The following is a 16,655-nucleotide window of genomic DNA, read 5'->3' on the forward strand; positions in this document are numbered from 1 at the left end:
CCCTTTCAAAACCTTTAATACACCAACCAAATAGCCAATAAAAAATAATCCTAATATTATTAATTTCATCATTACTAATATACTTTGTTCAGTACTATTTTTCAATACCCTACCAAACAATCTCTTAACGGTTTGGAATGGACCTTGATTATTTTCAATTATTTATTAGGTTACAAAAAGTTATCTACAAGTAGCCGATTTGTAATTTTGAAAATAAAGTAAAACATTTTGCATAAGAAAAATATATATGATTTGATTATATAAATATTTTTTATACCGTCTATATATACTTTGAATTATTTAAAAAATCTTATGATGGACATGTGTAAAATATTGTGATGATTATACGATGGCGATAAAACTCCATGCCTCGATGCCCTCGCCATACTTTTCCACCTAATTTTCTTCTATTAGTATTTTTTGATAGTTACATATTATTAAAGTTATTATCTTATTTATATAAGTACTAAGGGTTTGAATTAAGGTGTAAATTAAAGTAAATTAAAGATAAAAGTCTTATTAGTAGCTTGCAAAATTAATCAAATGATATTCATGAGCTATAGCTAGAAAAACTTAGATGCTCATATGTATTAGTCAAATGAACAATATTAATTCAGTGTATTTGGATTAGTAAAAAACAAAACGTATTTATTCCTCTCTTGTCCATGTTGCTTTCACAATTACGAAATGAGAATTATAGAATCGATAAATATCAATAAATAGAGTGGTGGAGGCACATGAATACTGCGGAGATAGTGACATATTCCAAATTATAATTCATTTAAGATGTTTGGTATGGGAAATATATGTATTAATATTTGGTTATTGTAATAATTGTTGGGGTGCGAAGAGAAAAAGTTCACATTAAAAGTTTGAAAAGAAGAAGCAGCTAAATATAAGATATAATAATATTTTTGATGGTGCAAGATTGTTTACCTTGAAAATGGTAATTACAATTAGATTTGATTTTGTGGTTCTAAAAATACGTAATTCATTTTTATACTAGTTGTTAGGCAGTAGATGCTAAGTGTGACACTAGAAAATAAAATGAGAGCTTAAAGGTTGAACGCGGTGCAAACCGAGTAGCCGAGAATCGGGATCTCGAGCTAGCCTATATTGGGCCTCGAGGTCGAGCTAAGCGTTAGGTTGTGGGTAGCCGATGAAGGACGGACAGTTCTAAGAGCTTTAATGAGGGCTCTTTATGATCAATGATGAGTAATAAATGAAGAACAATCAATGAAACACAATAAATGTAATCAATAAACCAAAGGAAAGGCAATAGAGAGTGTTTGAGTTAGAGAGCAGAGAATGTTCTTTTTTCTTGTATTGAATATCATGTGTGCAAAAAATAACAAGGGTTTCCGTTATATAGGAGGGGAATCCCAACATAGTACATATGCATTTATTGCAAAGATCTGCAGCTGGTACAACTATTTAATATCGCGGTACAGGCTTGCACTATTCTTATAGACTTGGTCAGCTCTAACCACTTGCCTTGGAATCTCCCACTCGTTCATCATAGCCACCAATTTGCTCTTCCCTGAGGTTGAGCATAGGGAACCCTCGAGGTCGAGCCTCGAGCCCGATTTTATGTCGTATACAGATAGTCCCCGCATTTCTTAGAATAAAATGATATGAAACGATTTTGACATTGATCTCTTCGAGCTTCTCACGATGACATCATGCTTATGACATAAGCTTTTGTGATGACTAAGACGTCTCATCAATTCATCTTTCTAGAAGCATTCAACGCACCGCCGGTTTATTTTCCCAAAAGCGATATATCGCTGTCGATCCGTTTCCCAAAGGCATTGATTGCGCTTCCGGTTGCGTTACTGCCTTTCTATAAATGGAAGGTTACTTGAACCAAAATTCCACCCGGCCATTCTTCAACAGCCTTTAGCCCTTTTCTTCTCTTCATCCTCATCCAAACTCTAACTTCCATGGTTCAAGCCCGTGACCATAAGGTCATATGGCAGCGGTTTTGCCAGTTATGCCATGGCTCTTTTTCAGAGCTTTTCCCCCACTAAGTTTGTTGTTGTTGGCACGAAATATAGAGAGCGGGACTTCAAATTATTCCTGTATTAGAGGATATGTGGACCATGAACTGCTGCTCACCTCTCTTAACTTCAACCTGGTATGGCGCTTCACTCCTTTTGCTTTCTATGAAGTGAGGTGGCACCATCTACTAACTTTTGAATCTCATACCAGTACAATGTCTCAAGAAGTGGCTTCCCAATAGTAGTGCTGGAGAGACCCATACTCGCCAAAGTTTTCACCAAGCCACAATTTTCCCTGCCTGTTAAAAGCTTTTGCTCTTTGATAGGCTACAGCCTCTTCCTCATCTATTGCTGCTTTGGAGGAGATTCTCGAAGACGTTGTTCGGAAGATCAAAATGGAGTCCTCGAGGAAACGGTTCTCGCAGATGTCGCTCCCGAGGATGTACTTCCAAAAGTAGATTAGGCTTTTAAAATATTGTTTTCTGCTTCTTTGTTTCTGTGTAAGGACCCCTCGTATGCTTTTGTAATCGTCTTTTATCAATATAAAAGTTTCTTCGAATTGCCTTTGGCTTGTGCTGAACTTTTATTTTTCTTTCGGAAAAGGGCCAAAACTAGCCCTATCGTTTGCTAAATGGTTTATAAATACCCTCTGTCCATCTATCCGTTCAAAAAAACACACTCCGTCCATCTCTTCCTTTAAAAAAAACACACTCCGTCCATCTATCCGTTCAAAAAAATATACGACGTTAATTCTATTAACAAAAATACCCCCATGACTAACGGCATAACTGGTGGGTCTTTCATTTAATGATGTGGCGATTTTTAATTGGGCCACGTGACATTATTGACCAAGAATCAAATATGGGTCTTATTTTTACCCATTTACCTGGTCCGACCCTATTTATTTAACTTGCCTAATTATTTTCTTTCTTTTTCTTTGCTTTTTTTCCCTCTCCATTTCCTTATCACCCAGTACACCCACTCTCACCCACTCTCATCTCACAAAGAATTTTTAGCGTTTCTTTGCTGAAATAAATCTTTCTTTGTGTTTGAAAATATGGCTTTGGCTTTCACTTCATCTGCAATTCATGGTTCTTTGTCCTCCTCTTCTTCTTCTTATGAACATCCCAAATGTAACTCTTTACTTTTTTTTTTTTACCTTTTATAGATTCAATCTTTATCCTAGAATGTGATAATTTCAAGCTTTTTAGCACCTTTCAATTTTCTTGTGTGCTTGTATCAGTTATATGTAGTTGTTTTTCTCTGTTATTTCGTGGCTCTTTTGTCTTCTTATGAACAATCCAAAGATTTTCATTACTTGTCCTTTTCAAAGTTTCAATATTTCTCCTAGATTTGATTGATATATTTGGACAATTTTAGCAATTGGGCTCAATTTTTTTGTTTCAGATTTTTGGTTTGTTTTGATCCTTGTCTTCTTATTTAACAACCCAAGTGTATCTGTTGATTTTCCATTTAAGAGTTTAAATACTTACCCTGAGTTTGATTGGAGAAGTTTCATAATCTGGTTTGAATTTTGGGTTATTTGATTTTGGGTTTTTTCTATTCTTTAATTAATTTGTTATTGTGTGTATGCAGTGTCCCAATTGGAGAAGAAGAAAAAGGGAGATCAGATGAGTGGGAATGGGTGTGATAGATACCACTCATTTTTGTAAATGGGCCGAATAAGGTAAATAGGTTGAAATAATATCCATTTTTTGTTCCAGTCAAAAATTGCCACGTGGCCCAATTAAAAATCGACACGTCATTAAATGAAAGACCCACTAGTTCTGTTGTTAGTCGCGGGGGTATTTTTGTTAATAAAATTAATGTAATGTGTTTTTTTGAACGAATAGATGGGCGGAGTATATTTTTTTGAACGGATAGATGGGCGAAGGGTATTTATAAACCATTTAGCAAACGACAGGGGTAGTTTAGGCCCTTTTCCATTTTTCTTTTGATTGGTTCAAACCCCTGGAACCAGACATTGTAATCCCTCTGGTTCTCGATTAGTTAATATGATAATTCTTGAGATTCTTTATCACCCCCCGAACTAAGTCTGGATTGATCTGGTGCATACATAGACCGTCGGGACTTCTGAGTTCGAGTTGAGCGAGAGCAGGGTCCCGATTTTCTTTGAATAGAGGTTAGCCCGTTTAGGCCTTGTCACTAATCATCGAGTGAGAGTTTGCTCGATCATTTGAAAATAAAAATAGCCCTTAGACTTTTACAAATAGTCCCCGAGTGAGATTTTTCTTGAACTCGGGCGGCCTCGTAAACTCGATTTGAACATAAAATGAAGATAGCCCTAAGGCGTTATAGGTGGCCCCTGAGCGAGGATACACTCGAAATCTGATGGCCCCTGGGCTAAAGTAATCGAGAGAGTGTTTAAATTGGTCTAAAGGCGAAGATAACCCTGAGGCTTTGTTAATAATTTTCGGGTGAGAACTAACTCGGGCTCATGTAGCCCGAGGGCCAAAGAATCGGGTGAATGACCCGCACTTGTAATAGCAGAGATCCTCGAGATAGGGTACTCTCTCGAGGCTAGGTTTATATGGATAGCTCCTTAGAGCTCATAGTTATAGTAATAGAGATCCTCGAGATCGGGCGCCATATCGAGGCTAGATTGATGCTGATAGATTCTTAGAACCCAATTTTATATTGATAGAGATCCTCGAGATCGGGCACCATCTCGAGGCTAGATTGGTATAGATGGCTCCTTAGAGCCCATCGATATGGTAGCAGAGATCCTCGAGATCGGGCACCATCTCGAGGCTAGGTTGACATGGGAATCTTTGACCCCTCGAGCATTGTACGACAGCGTCATTCATAAGACACGATTATGAAGTGACCGGGATGGTCCTACCGATACACTTTCCCTAAAAGTGATAATGGCATAGTTAGAAATAACTGACTTTCATAGTAGGCGAACAGTCTCCGCTTGCTCTATATATGAGTTTGCTCTCCCCTTATTTGAGGGTTTTGCTACTTTGAGCAGCTATCCTTTTTTATAGAGTTCTCCTTCCTTGGGTCAGCTTTTTCATCATTTTAATTCAAAGTTTTTGCCTATGTTTTCATTTCTCTTCTCTTATTTTACCATAGCTATGTCTGTTACGCCCAAATCCGTTCACCAAGAAGAGGAGTGTTCTGCCTCTACTTCCTGCTTGGTCGGTGGTACACCGCCGGCATCTGGCGAGCTAACCTCGAGATGCTTTGCCTCGAGGAGAGATTTGATGTTAGATAGACCTCCCAATGTTCAGGGCCATTGGGAGCATGCATAGAGGTTCATCTCATCAATAAGAGAGGAACATCTTGAGGCAGTTAGGAGAGACTGCGGATGGGGAGAAAATGTGTTACTGCGGGTACCTTCCCCTAAAGAGAACATCATGGCTCATGCAGAGGGGTTTTGAACGTATATACGTACCCCTTTACGTTGGGCCCTCTTGATAGAGTCGTTCTCAACTTTTGTCGAAAATATCGGGCAACCTTGGCAGAGGTTCACCCATCTTTCTGGAGAATAGTATTGATGATAAGGTTCTTTGCGGAGGAAACCGGGCTTGAGTTCACCCTTAGCCATTTCATCAGATTATACGGCCCTTTCATTACTGAGGCCTAATATCTTTACGATGTCGATCCACCAGGTCCTTTGTTGCCAACGATGAAGAAAATAGGGATCGAGGATGGATGAGTCGATTTGTCCGAGTGCGGACTGTCGATATTATTCCTGTGGAGTTCCTGCCATTTCTTGAGAAATGTAATTTCACACGTAAGTGGTACAATTATGTTTTTATCATTTTTGTTCATGGTGGAGGTGGATCCGTAAAGATATTTTCCTTTTCCTTTGTACAACAATCCCCTGGATGTCATATGAGGTCCCCGACCTGGCGGATTGGACTTGGAAGCTGGCAGCTCGCTTGACCTACGATGAGTGCAAGTGATGAGACCTGTCAAAGGGTATATGGGAAGCAAAACACCACGGTACGTGCTGCGTGGTTTATTTTCTTTGAAAGGTACTTTCTTTTATGTGTATTAATTCTGTCACCGCAAGCATTGGAAAACTTCTTGAGGTGATACCATGCTCTTTCGGTGAGGAGGAAGGGTCGTCGGCTTCGGGGTCAAGGAATAATAACAAACGGAAGGAATCCTCGAAGGGAGAAGGTGCACAAAATGAGGCAAGCCCTCCCCGGAGGCTCAAAGAAAATATATCAGCTGAGCCTGCATCAGCCGAGGTTTCTAGCTTTGGGAAAATGGTTCCTTCTTTGCCGCAGTCTTCTTATCCCGTCGAAGGTACTTCGAGGGATAAAGATTTTCTGTTGCCATCATCTTTCCCCGTCGAAGGTACTTCGAGGGAAGTTCGAGGCCAGGGGCTGCCTAAATCAAGCGGGGTATCGAGCGATCATATCCCCACCGAGAGTGATTCGGCTGGGGTCAATGAGACCAGGCCAGTAGATGCACGCTCAACTTTTGAGGAGGCTCGGCGACTCTGTTCTGTGGTGAGTTTTGGTTGACTTTGTTGGTTTTTCAGTTTTTCATTTTCATTTTCTCACCGAGCTTCTTTTTCATAGGCCTTTGATAAGCTTAAGTCTGAGCTGCTCTGCAGTGAAGCTAGGTTGCGGAAAGCTTTGGATGGGGAGAAATCCCTCAGGCTTCTTTGTGATAAAAGGGCAAAGGAGTTAGTATACCTGCGATACGAGGCGAGTCAAAGACGAAACTACGAAGGCTACGTCAAGAGACAGGTAACCTTTGTTTCGAGGGGATGCATGTTTCTTCTTCTACCCTTGGAGATTAATAATTTGATACTTCAGTTGCAGAGAAAGATGGAGGACCTGGAACGCCTTTGGGGCGAAGTTGGTCAGGCCAGGTATGAGTGTGATGAGATAAAAGATTAGATAGATGCCTAAGTTTGTCCAAGAAGAATGCTTTGGAGAAGGCTTATGCCCTCAAAGTGCAGCTCAGGAACGCCCGTGAAAACAGCTTGGTCCAGACGATCAGGATTGCAAGTCTCGAATCTAACTTTTTGAAGATGAAGTTCGAGGTTGAAGACGCCCAGGCTAAAGCTGAAGAGATTCGGGCCAAGGCTGATAAGAAAGTGGTCGTCTATTTGAAAGATGTTCTCGACGCTCGTGCTGAGTTGAGAGGGTCTTCCGATCGGGAGAGCAGAATCAATGAATATGCTCGATGCAAATCCCAGAGGGAAACCCTCGAGGAGATCCACGCTAGGGGCTTCGATATCTCGGAAGAGATAGAGCAGGTCAAGGAGGATAAATTGCCAAGTTCCTCATATCTGATGCCGAAGATAATAAGGAAGGGGCCGATGGGGCCACAGTCCCCGAGAGGAACATAGACTAGGATTTTTCTCTCTGATTCTATGTATGATGCTCTTAGGGAACATTTATAAATGAAGCTTTCTATTTTTTCATATATACATATAAAAAGAAGCCTTCTGGTTTTCACCTTTCATGAATTTCTCTATGCTTGAGTATCTCTTTCTTTGTCTTGAATTTTGACGTTTGTCAGTGATTAGCCAGATGAATTGGCCTTCGAGATAAAACCCTTATGTTTAGAAATCGGCACTGAGGATTGTTAGGCTAGCCCGTTGTCTCTTACACATTTGCCCTTAGGCGTTTTTAGTTAACCGTTTTGGGCTTAATTTTCGAGTCGGGTTTTGACTTCGAGCTCATTGGCCCTTAGGTTTTTGAATTTTGAGCTAGCTCTTAGGCTCTTATGCGTCATGTCGGTATGACCTTTAATATAGGCTGGCGATAGTGGCTCTCATGTGTTGGGTCGGTACGGCCTTTAGTTTAATCTGACGACAGTGGCTCTCATGCGTTGGGTTGGTACGACCTTTAGTTTAAGCTGGCGACAGTGGCTCTTATGCGTTAGGTCGGTACGGCCTATAATATAGACTGGCACTTGGGCTCTTACGTATCGGGTCCGTATGATCTTTAATATAGGCTGGCGCTTAGGCTCTTACGCGTCAGGTCGATACGACTTTTAATATAGGCTGGCGATAGTGGCTCTCACACATTGGGTCAGTACGACCTTTAGTTTAAGCTGGTGACAGTGGCTCTTACGCATTGGGTCGGTACGACATCAAATATAGGCTTTTATTTTCCCTCGTCAAAGACTTTTTGAAGTTTTTGTGTTTTCCCGACTCTTCGACGGTTCGATAAGAACCTCGATTGTGATCGATGAATGAGCACCTCGAGAGGTTTCGCTCAGTGGCTGAATTATTTCAAAGCCTGTTATTTGGAGCTGCCATGATCGAAACTCTTTTGCTTATGCCGAGGGTAGCCTGATTAATCGGTTCTTTTTGAAGTATTTTCGAAGTAATTGAAGGCCTGTGATTTTATGGCGACAGTTGGGCATCCCCGAGTCACGTTAGTTTGGCCAAAGCCTTATGACCATAGTCATTGTGTTTAGTCGTAGCCTTTTAGTCCCCGAGTGAAATAGCTCCGGCGTCTATATCGAGGGTATGCCTTTTTAGAGGTCTTACAAGTTTGAATATATAGCTTTAACTTTAAGATCGTGATTATGCCTTTTGTAAGGTCTTATAAATTTGAACATGCCTTACTTGAGGTCCTACATATAGGTTACTTGGCACAAGTATAATTCATGCCTTGCTTGAGGTCTTACAGATTCTTGGTACAAGTATGATTCATGCCTTTCTTGAGGTCTTACAGATTTGGTATTGCCTTATGGAGGACTTATGAGCTCGAGGTTTCCCGCACGGGGCCTTATTGCCTCGAGTTTTTGACAGCTCGATGGGTGACAGTCGACGATAGTCCCCGAGACATCAAGCGCTTTTTTGGCTCTAGAGTCGTTCTTTGTGAACTTTGATGTTGCCTCATTGAGGGCTTACGAGTTTAAAGTTTCCGAACCAGGAGTCTTATTGCTTCGAGTTTTTGATGTCAGTCCCCGAGTGTTCAGAAAATTTAAGGCCCTAGAGCTGTTTCTTGTAAAAATACCAGACTTCTTTGAAATGCGAAGCGTTTTTGGTGGTAAAAGATACTCCTTTGATTACTTGGTATAAGTATACATATTTTCGCCGTCAAGGGTTCAATTATTCTATGTAGACACGATTCATTCGACTGTTTTGCCTGATACATCATTTTCCTATCAAGACCCTTTTTGGCTCATCTTGACTTCTTCGAGAAGGTGGTCTCTCGGGGGGATGCCCCCCAGTGTTTCGAGGTTGATTGAAGAAAAGCCTTGAATACTTGTTTAGTTCTCCTTAGGTAGCATATAGATGTTGCCTTATTAAAAACCTTACCGGTAAAACCCTTCTTGGGATAAAATCCGATCGAAGGAAAAGAGTGCAACGCATGCTTTAAAACCTAAGGTCTTCAATATGGAAGGTACTTCGATTCTTCTAACTGGACGCCTGCACACAGGTTAGTGTAAGAAGTAAATAAAAAGGGAGGCGGTTATTCCTTAGTTGTGATGGCATTTTGAGCCTCGATATGCTTTCATTGCTTGCTCCGGAGATGCGATACGGTCCCGATTCGTTCACTCGGGTGCAACCGAGGATGTAGCTTTTGATTGCTACTTCGTTGTTTGCCTATCCTTTGGCTTCTTCGATGTTGAAGGTGCCGATGTTGGTACCATATCGTGCATTGTGAGCATCTCTCTCGCAGCATGTTGCTCCCTGTATACCATTTTTATTCCGTCCTTTATTTGGAAACTTCATCATTTGATGAAGGGTTGATGGCACTGCTCTCATGCAGTGTATCCATGGCCTTATGATCAAGGCACTGTATCTCATGTCTCCTTCTATGACATGAAACTTGACATTTTGGGTTGTGCCGGCCACATTGACCGGGAGGGTAATTTCCCGTTTTGTTGTCTCGCTTACCATGTTGAATCTGTTGAGGACTCGAGAGGCGGGCACGATCTGGTCGTACAGTCCGAGCTGCTCCACCACCCTCGACCTGATAATGTTGGCCTAGCTACCTGAATCCATAAGTACACGTTTAATTTGAAATGTATTCACAAGAAAAGAAATTACCAATATATCTTTATGAGGCTGAGACAGGGTCTCGATGTCCTTGTCGTTGAATGTGAGAGCGCCCTCGGGTATGTAACCTCGAGTTTGCTTTTCCTTGGTGACGGATATTTTTGTTCGTTTGACAATGGGTTCCTGTAGGCTGTCGACTCCCCCCAACAATCATGTGGATGATATGTTGTGGTTTTTCTGTTTCTTTTTTCCTGTTCATCTCTCTTTCCCGGAATTAATTTTTGGCTCGGTTGCTGAGGAACTCTCGGAGGTGCCCTTTGTTAAGTAGTTAGTCTACTTTTTCTCGGAGCGGTCTGTAATCTTCGGTCCTATGACCGTGTGTGCCATGAAATTTGCACGTCGAGTTAGGTTTCCTTTGCGGCGGATGTGATAGTATGGGTTTTGGCCACCTGGTGTCTCTAATTTTACCTATGGCTGATACGATGTCCGAAACATCGATGCTGAAGTTGTACTCAGATAACCAGGTGCCTCCGTCGTCCCTGTGTATTTGTCAAATCCGACTCTGATCACGAGTCCCTGAGGATTCTGACCTCGGGCCGCCCTTCGGTCATTTCGGGGTATGTTACGCCTTTGGGCATTTCTTCGATCTTCAGTGTATGGTTGGTACCTTTCCTTGTTTGGCTTTCGCTCCTTTGCTAGGAGCCTGCTAGGATATATTGAGCCCGAGGGGCTCCAATTGGTCATCCTCGACCCTAATCTTTGATTGATATCAGTTGTGGACATCCGCCCAAATCACGGCGGGATATTCAACCAAGTTCTGCTTTAGCTACTTCGAAACTACTGAGCTTCGTTAATTCAAACCTTGGGTGAAGGCCTGCACTGCCCAGTCATCAGAGACTGGTGGTAACTCCATTCGCTCCATTTGAAAGTGAGATACAAACTCTCGCAACATCTCATCTTCTCTCTGTTTGATTTTGAAGACGTCGGACTTCCTTGTAGCGACTTTGATGGCACCGGTATGTGCCTTATAACTAGGGATTCTAGTCTATTTTATACTTCTTTTTGCTTGAGTTTTGGATTAAAAGTGCGTACAAGTAATCCCGAAAGCTTACATGTTGTTTTTGTTTGAAGTGTTTGGTCAAAAAGTGACAAGGAAGTCAAAATCAGCTCAAAAAGGAGTGACACCTACACAAGTGCTAAGAACAAGTCAAAGCATTGCTACAGTAGTAAATCCACCGCGGCTGCAATAGACCCACTGCGGCCGTGGTTCAATTTTTCACAGTCCGTGGTGGTATCTTTGCGGCTGCGATGCATTTTCTGTGGTTCGCGATCAACTGTCTCCAATCATACTCGTCACTGCTTCTTCTGGTATTGATACTAACAAACATTAAGTGAATTCTCCTTGCAGACAATAGTTAAATCAAGAGGAGGTGATGACAAACAAAAAGGAAGAGGGGAGTCCTCCCGGGGTAGGGGATGAGGAATGATAAAATTGACACCATAGGTTCGAAAAGCAATTGGGGAAACCAGAAAACAAATCAAAGTTGTAGATAGAGTTACATCCCATTCTGAGGGAAGTGAGTATGTGCCTTCCCGGGAGGCATAAGAGTCTGACGCAATGCCGGAATATGTACCCGACTTCCCGGAGAGACATAGGTTGAGAGACCTACACCTCCGGCCTCTCCTACTGCTCAAGCTTCAGTTCAGATTTCTTCTGAGTCATCTGAGGGCTCAGCTGAGAGCAGTGATAGTGCAGCTTCAACCTCACCTACACTTTTGTCACTGGGAAGGGATGTAGATGTTGGGGTACCAGATGAAGAGGGAGGAGGTATGCCTCAACCCAGGGGTGTGGAAAGAACTAGAAATCCCGAGGTGTGGCAAAAGCGGTTTGTCAGTGAGGTAGCTTATCACAAGTTACGAGAATGATGGCCTCTAAGGTCGCTTATTATTGAGCGCCAATTCATAGAGAGGCAAACAAGCACTTTACCATACAACCCCAACGGCAAACAACAATTCAATGAACGTGTGGGGTGGGATTACTTTACCAGCAAGGTGTTAGAGGCAAACAAACACTTAGTCAAAGAGTTTTACGCCAATGCTTCCCACATCAAGAAGGATACCAAAGTGACTAAAGTGCGGAATTTGAAAGTGAAGTTCGATGGTAAGACAATCAATGTGTACTTGGGCTTTCCTGAGGAAGATGAATCATTGTATTTGGAAGAATTGGCACTTGATGAGGTAGCCCGTCCATGGTTAGCATCATATTTGGCTCTCCCAGGCACCACCCCAGCATGGTTGACATCAGGAATTCAAATTTTGAGGAAAACTCTAAATTTCGAGGCAAAAGGGTGGGAGACTTTTGTATGCAGCAGGCTGGACCCTACTACCCATGAAAACTCCATGTCGATCTCCTGGGCGATATTAGTGGCTTCTATTATGGCAGGGTTCCCGATTAATATCGGAAATATCATGTCTAGGGTGATCACTAGGGTGATCAATGAAGGTGATAGATCATACCCCTTCCTAAATTTCCTTACAATGTATTTGGAACACCAAAATGTGGAGAAAAGGAACTTTGATGTGAAGATGAAACCCAAAATGTCCTGGTACAGCCTCAAGGCAGATGACAACCCCAAAGCCAAAGATCCTAAAGGCAAAGCCACTACTTCTACTAGCCAATCTGAAGAGCCAATAGTAGTAGTCACTTCTTCTCAGCCTCCCACAACCACACCAGCTATTGTCTCTGGGCCATCTACTTCCACTGCTCCAGATATCCCATCATCCTCAGCATATCCATTGACTGCTCACATATTGACCCAAACACTCTGCAGTATCAACAACTAGATGCAGACAACAACTTCTAAGCTGTCTGTACTTTCTAGTTCAGTGGCAGCCAAGTCCGTACCCCCACAGCCACAAGTTCCAGCTTCAGTGGAGGAGACTCTCAAGGAGCTTATGGACAACCAGAAGAAGCTCCTGAAGAACCAAAAGTTGATTATGGATGCTATAGATGCTCATAGAAAGTCACTGAAGGAGATGACCAAGCAGACAAAGAAACTAAAGCATACTCGGGCCTCAAAGAAGTCTGTGAAGGAGTTGACGGGAGAAGTGGAGAAGATGAAGGCTGTTGATCATCTACCATTAGAGCTATTATTGCATGACTAGCCTCCAGCAGCTCAGACTGAGCCGGAGCAGGAGCAGGAGTTGGAGGGCACCAAAGAAGAGGAGAGTGATCTCTCAGGCAGATGATGTAGTGATTGAGTTGGAGGACCCGCAAAGAGGTTCCTCTAGCCAACCTCAGGTCCCAGAGCAGGCACAGGTTACAGGGATCCAGTCATAGGTTCCCAAGCAGTCATAGGACTCAGGTACCCAGGCTTATGACCCCATGCAGACGGAGGATCCAAAGGGAGTTTTCTTTACTCTCTATCTTCTTTTTTAGCTTACTTTTGGCTAGTTAGCATTGAGTACAATGCTAGCTTTCATTTGAGGGAGTAGCCCTATTATGATGATGTTGGACTGTAATTATGATACTATTTTCTTTTTTTTGTTATGCTTTTTCACTTTTGGTATGTATATAATTGTACCAGTTTATTTCATTTTTCCTATTTTGCAATCTTGATTTGTATATAAAATTACTTTCTTATGTATATATTTTCACGCCCCAACCTCGGGAAGCGCGACCGACACTCAATCGATCACTATGATCAAGAAACCATGCTTTCATTTAAATTTGACAGTAGGAAAGATCATACATGAAACATTGCTAGTTTATTTTATATTACAATCCTTAAACCATAGTTAAGTTTCCAAAATTTCATACAGTTACAGTTTAGAGGAAACAAGAGTTTAGAATTACAACATAGTCTAGTGACCCATCCAATACTTGTACAAAACCCACACAAAACGTCTACGGAGCCTCTAAGGATACAAAAGACAGTTATGATAATGCCGGCAACAAGGCCCCCCAATAAAAGATGTACAACATAAACCCCGGAAGAAAAGGGGCTCACCAAGATTTCTGAGAGGAGGATGCTCCGCTACCTGTGATCGACACTATCTGCTATGGAACCACCTACATCCATTCAAAAGATGTAGCGCCCCGGCAAAAGGGACATTAGTACCATGGAATAGTACTAGTATGTATAACTAAACACCATTTTATTAGAAAGAACAACCATACAAGAACAAAGAAATCATAAGGACTAACACGAGCTTTAAACAATTACCACATCATCAAGTAAAATGAGTCACGTAGCTTTCACATAATTTCCATAGATTTCGGTTGGGACATTTCATACAGTTGCATTATCATTCACAATACCACCGCTTTATTGCACGGAGTCTAATCACGACCCGATCGGCTAGGTTGCCTCCTTTGAGACATGTACCTCAATCACAATTTCATTCTCACCTTTTGGTTTCAATATCGGCACAATACTACCATGTGTGCGGCATGGCGTCCGATCACGGCCTGATCGGCTAGGCCATCTTACCAAGACATTTTTCCTTTTCCATCAATCACCTTATTTTAATCTTTATTTCACATATATCAGTTCGTCGGCACTTGGGGCCACAATTATAACATCATACTTGGCACCAGGCCAACTTTTTAAATTCACATTCCACATTACTTTCACTTTCAACATCAAACTTGCAATTTAATATAATGGGCACATACAAGAGCAATTCAAGTTGTAAACATAGAGAGGAATTCACATGATTCAGCATGATAATCACAATTTAAACTTGACTTGAAATCTAGTCAATTTAGCATATAGTTCACATTCTTCATATATTCTCAATTTACCAAGAATAGCATATTGAACACATTGAGACACACCTTTCACATATATCCTTGCAACACCAACTCCTTTGAAATAACAAATACTACATCAATCAAATTTCGGACTTACAACATATGCATGGACATCATGGGAGCTCAATTTTTAAGAAGAGGGGGCTTTAGCCATACATACCTTAATAGAGCTTTCCCTATATTCTTACAATAATTCCGGAACTCCTAGCAACTTCGATCTATTTTATGATAATTACAAGTTGAACCAAGAATTAGAGGGATAATCAAGATTCTAGCTCATTTGGGCACAGTATCAAGCACTAAGTGTGCATTATGATTTTAAAACCTTTTTGTGAGAGATTCTATCATCCTACACCCCATTATTACATTTTAGTTCATAGCCTCCCCATACCCTTTTTATCATACATGCATGCAAGAAAATCTATCCTTATACCCATGTACCCCCTTGTTAGTTACTTATTCTAGTAGGAATTTCAAAATCAAAGACAAGGGCTCAAGTTCTTACCTCTTGGGGTGAAGGCCTAGTAAATTTACTTGATAATCTTCAAATGTTTAGGCAAGGATTAAGTGGGGACTTGGTGAGGATCACTCTCTCCCTCTAGAACACTTTCTCTCACCTTAAATGTAGTAAAAAAATAGCACAAAAGGGTCTAATGGGGGTGTTTTTAATGAAATGGGGTCAGGATTTAAAAGTTAGAAAATAGGAGCCCCAACTCAATCTGCGGTAGCATATGAGATCACATAATTGACATGCGGCTCGCAAAAAGGACTGCAAAAGTGGCCCTCAAGATTTGAATATACTGCCCGGGTATGCACCAGTATGGGGTCTGTATACCTATTCTGTAGTAGCATAATGCACCGCATAACTGCCCTTCGCAAAAATCACAAGGAGGTTTCACACCACATACCAACAGCCCCCAAATTTGGCTAACTCTCTAAATTTCCAGAAATTTTGCCAAAGTTTCCTTTGTATCTAGGCCTATCCACCTGCTAGAGAGCTCCAAAAACATATCTGAACCGCATATACACAATCTATTGACATGACATAATTCATAACCATACTAACCACAGTCCCATAGGCAATATATACAATCAAAATGGAATCGTTTTACATAGACTAACCAAGTGATACAAAGTTCATAGGAACCAAATTCATAGAAGCTATTACATGGATAGGCAAACAAATGTAGGTACTTCCTCTTCATTTCTTCCTCGGCTTGCCAAGTGGCTTCTTCAACCTGTTGGTTTCGCCACAATACTTTCACGGAGGCAATTTCTTTATTTCTCAATTTTCGGAGTTGTCTGTCAAGAATGGCAACTGGAACTTCCTCATATGATAGTTCTTCATTAACTTCAATAGTCTCAACCGGCACAATAGTGGACGGATCTCTCACTACCTTCTTCAACATAGACACATGGAAGACTGGGTGTACCAATGAAATCTCGGGTGGTAGCTCAGGCTTGTATGTCACCTGGCCGATCCTCTGAGTGATTCTATATGGTCCAACATACCTTGGACTCAATTTTCCTTTCTTTCCAAACTGCATGATACCCTTAATGGGGGAAACCTTCAAAAATACCAAATCATCTTCTTTGAACTCTAAATCTCTACGACGAATGTCCGAATAAGACTTTTGCCGACTCTAAGCAGTTTTCAACCTCTTCTTAATAATCTTGACTTTCTCCATAGCCTGATGCACAAGGTCTGGCCCTATCAATTCAACTTCTCCAACTTCGAACCACTCAATGGGAGACCTACATCTCCTACCATATAATGCTTTAAATGGTGCCATCTGGATACTACCATGGAAGCTGTTGTTATAAGAAAACTCTACAAGTGGCAATTGATCATCCCTACTACCTTTGAAATCAAGAACACAAGCAC

This window comes from Nicotiana tabacum, chromosome 18 (genome assembly GCF_000715075.1).
Source record: "Nicotiana tabacum cultivar K326 chromosome 18, ASM71507v2, whole genome shotgun sequence".
NCBI classification, from domain to species: Eukaryota; Viridiplantae; Streptophyta; class Magnoliopsida; order Solanales; family Solanaceae; genus Nicotiana; species Nicotiana tabacum.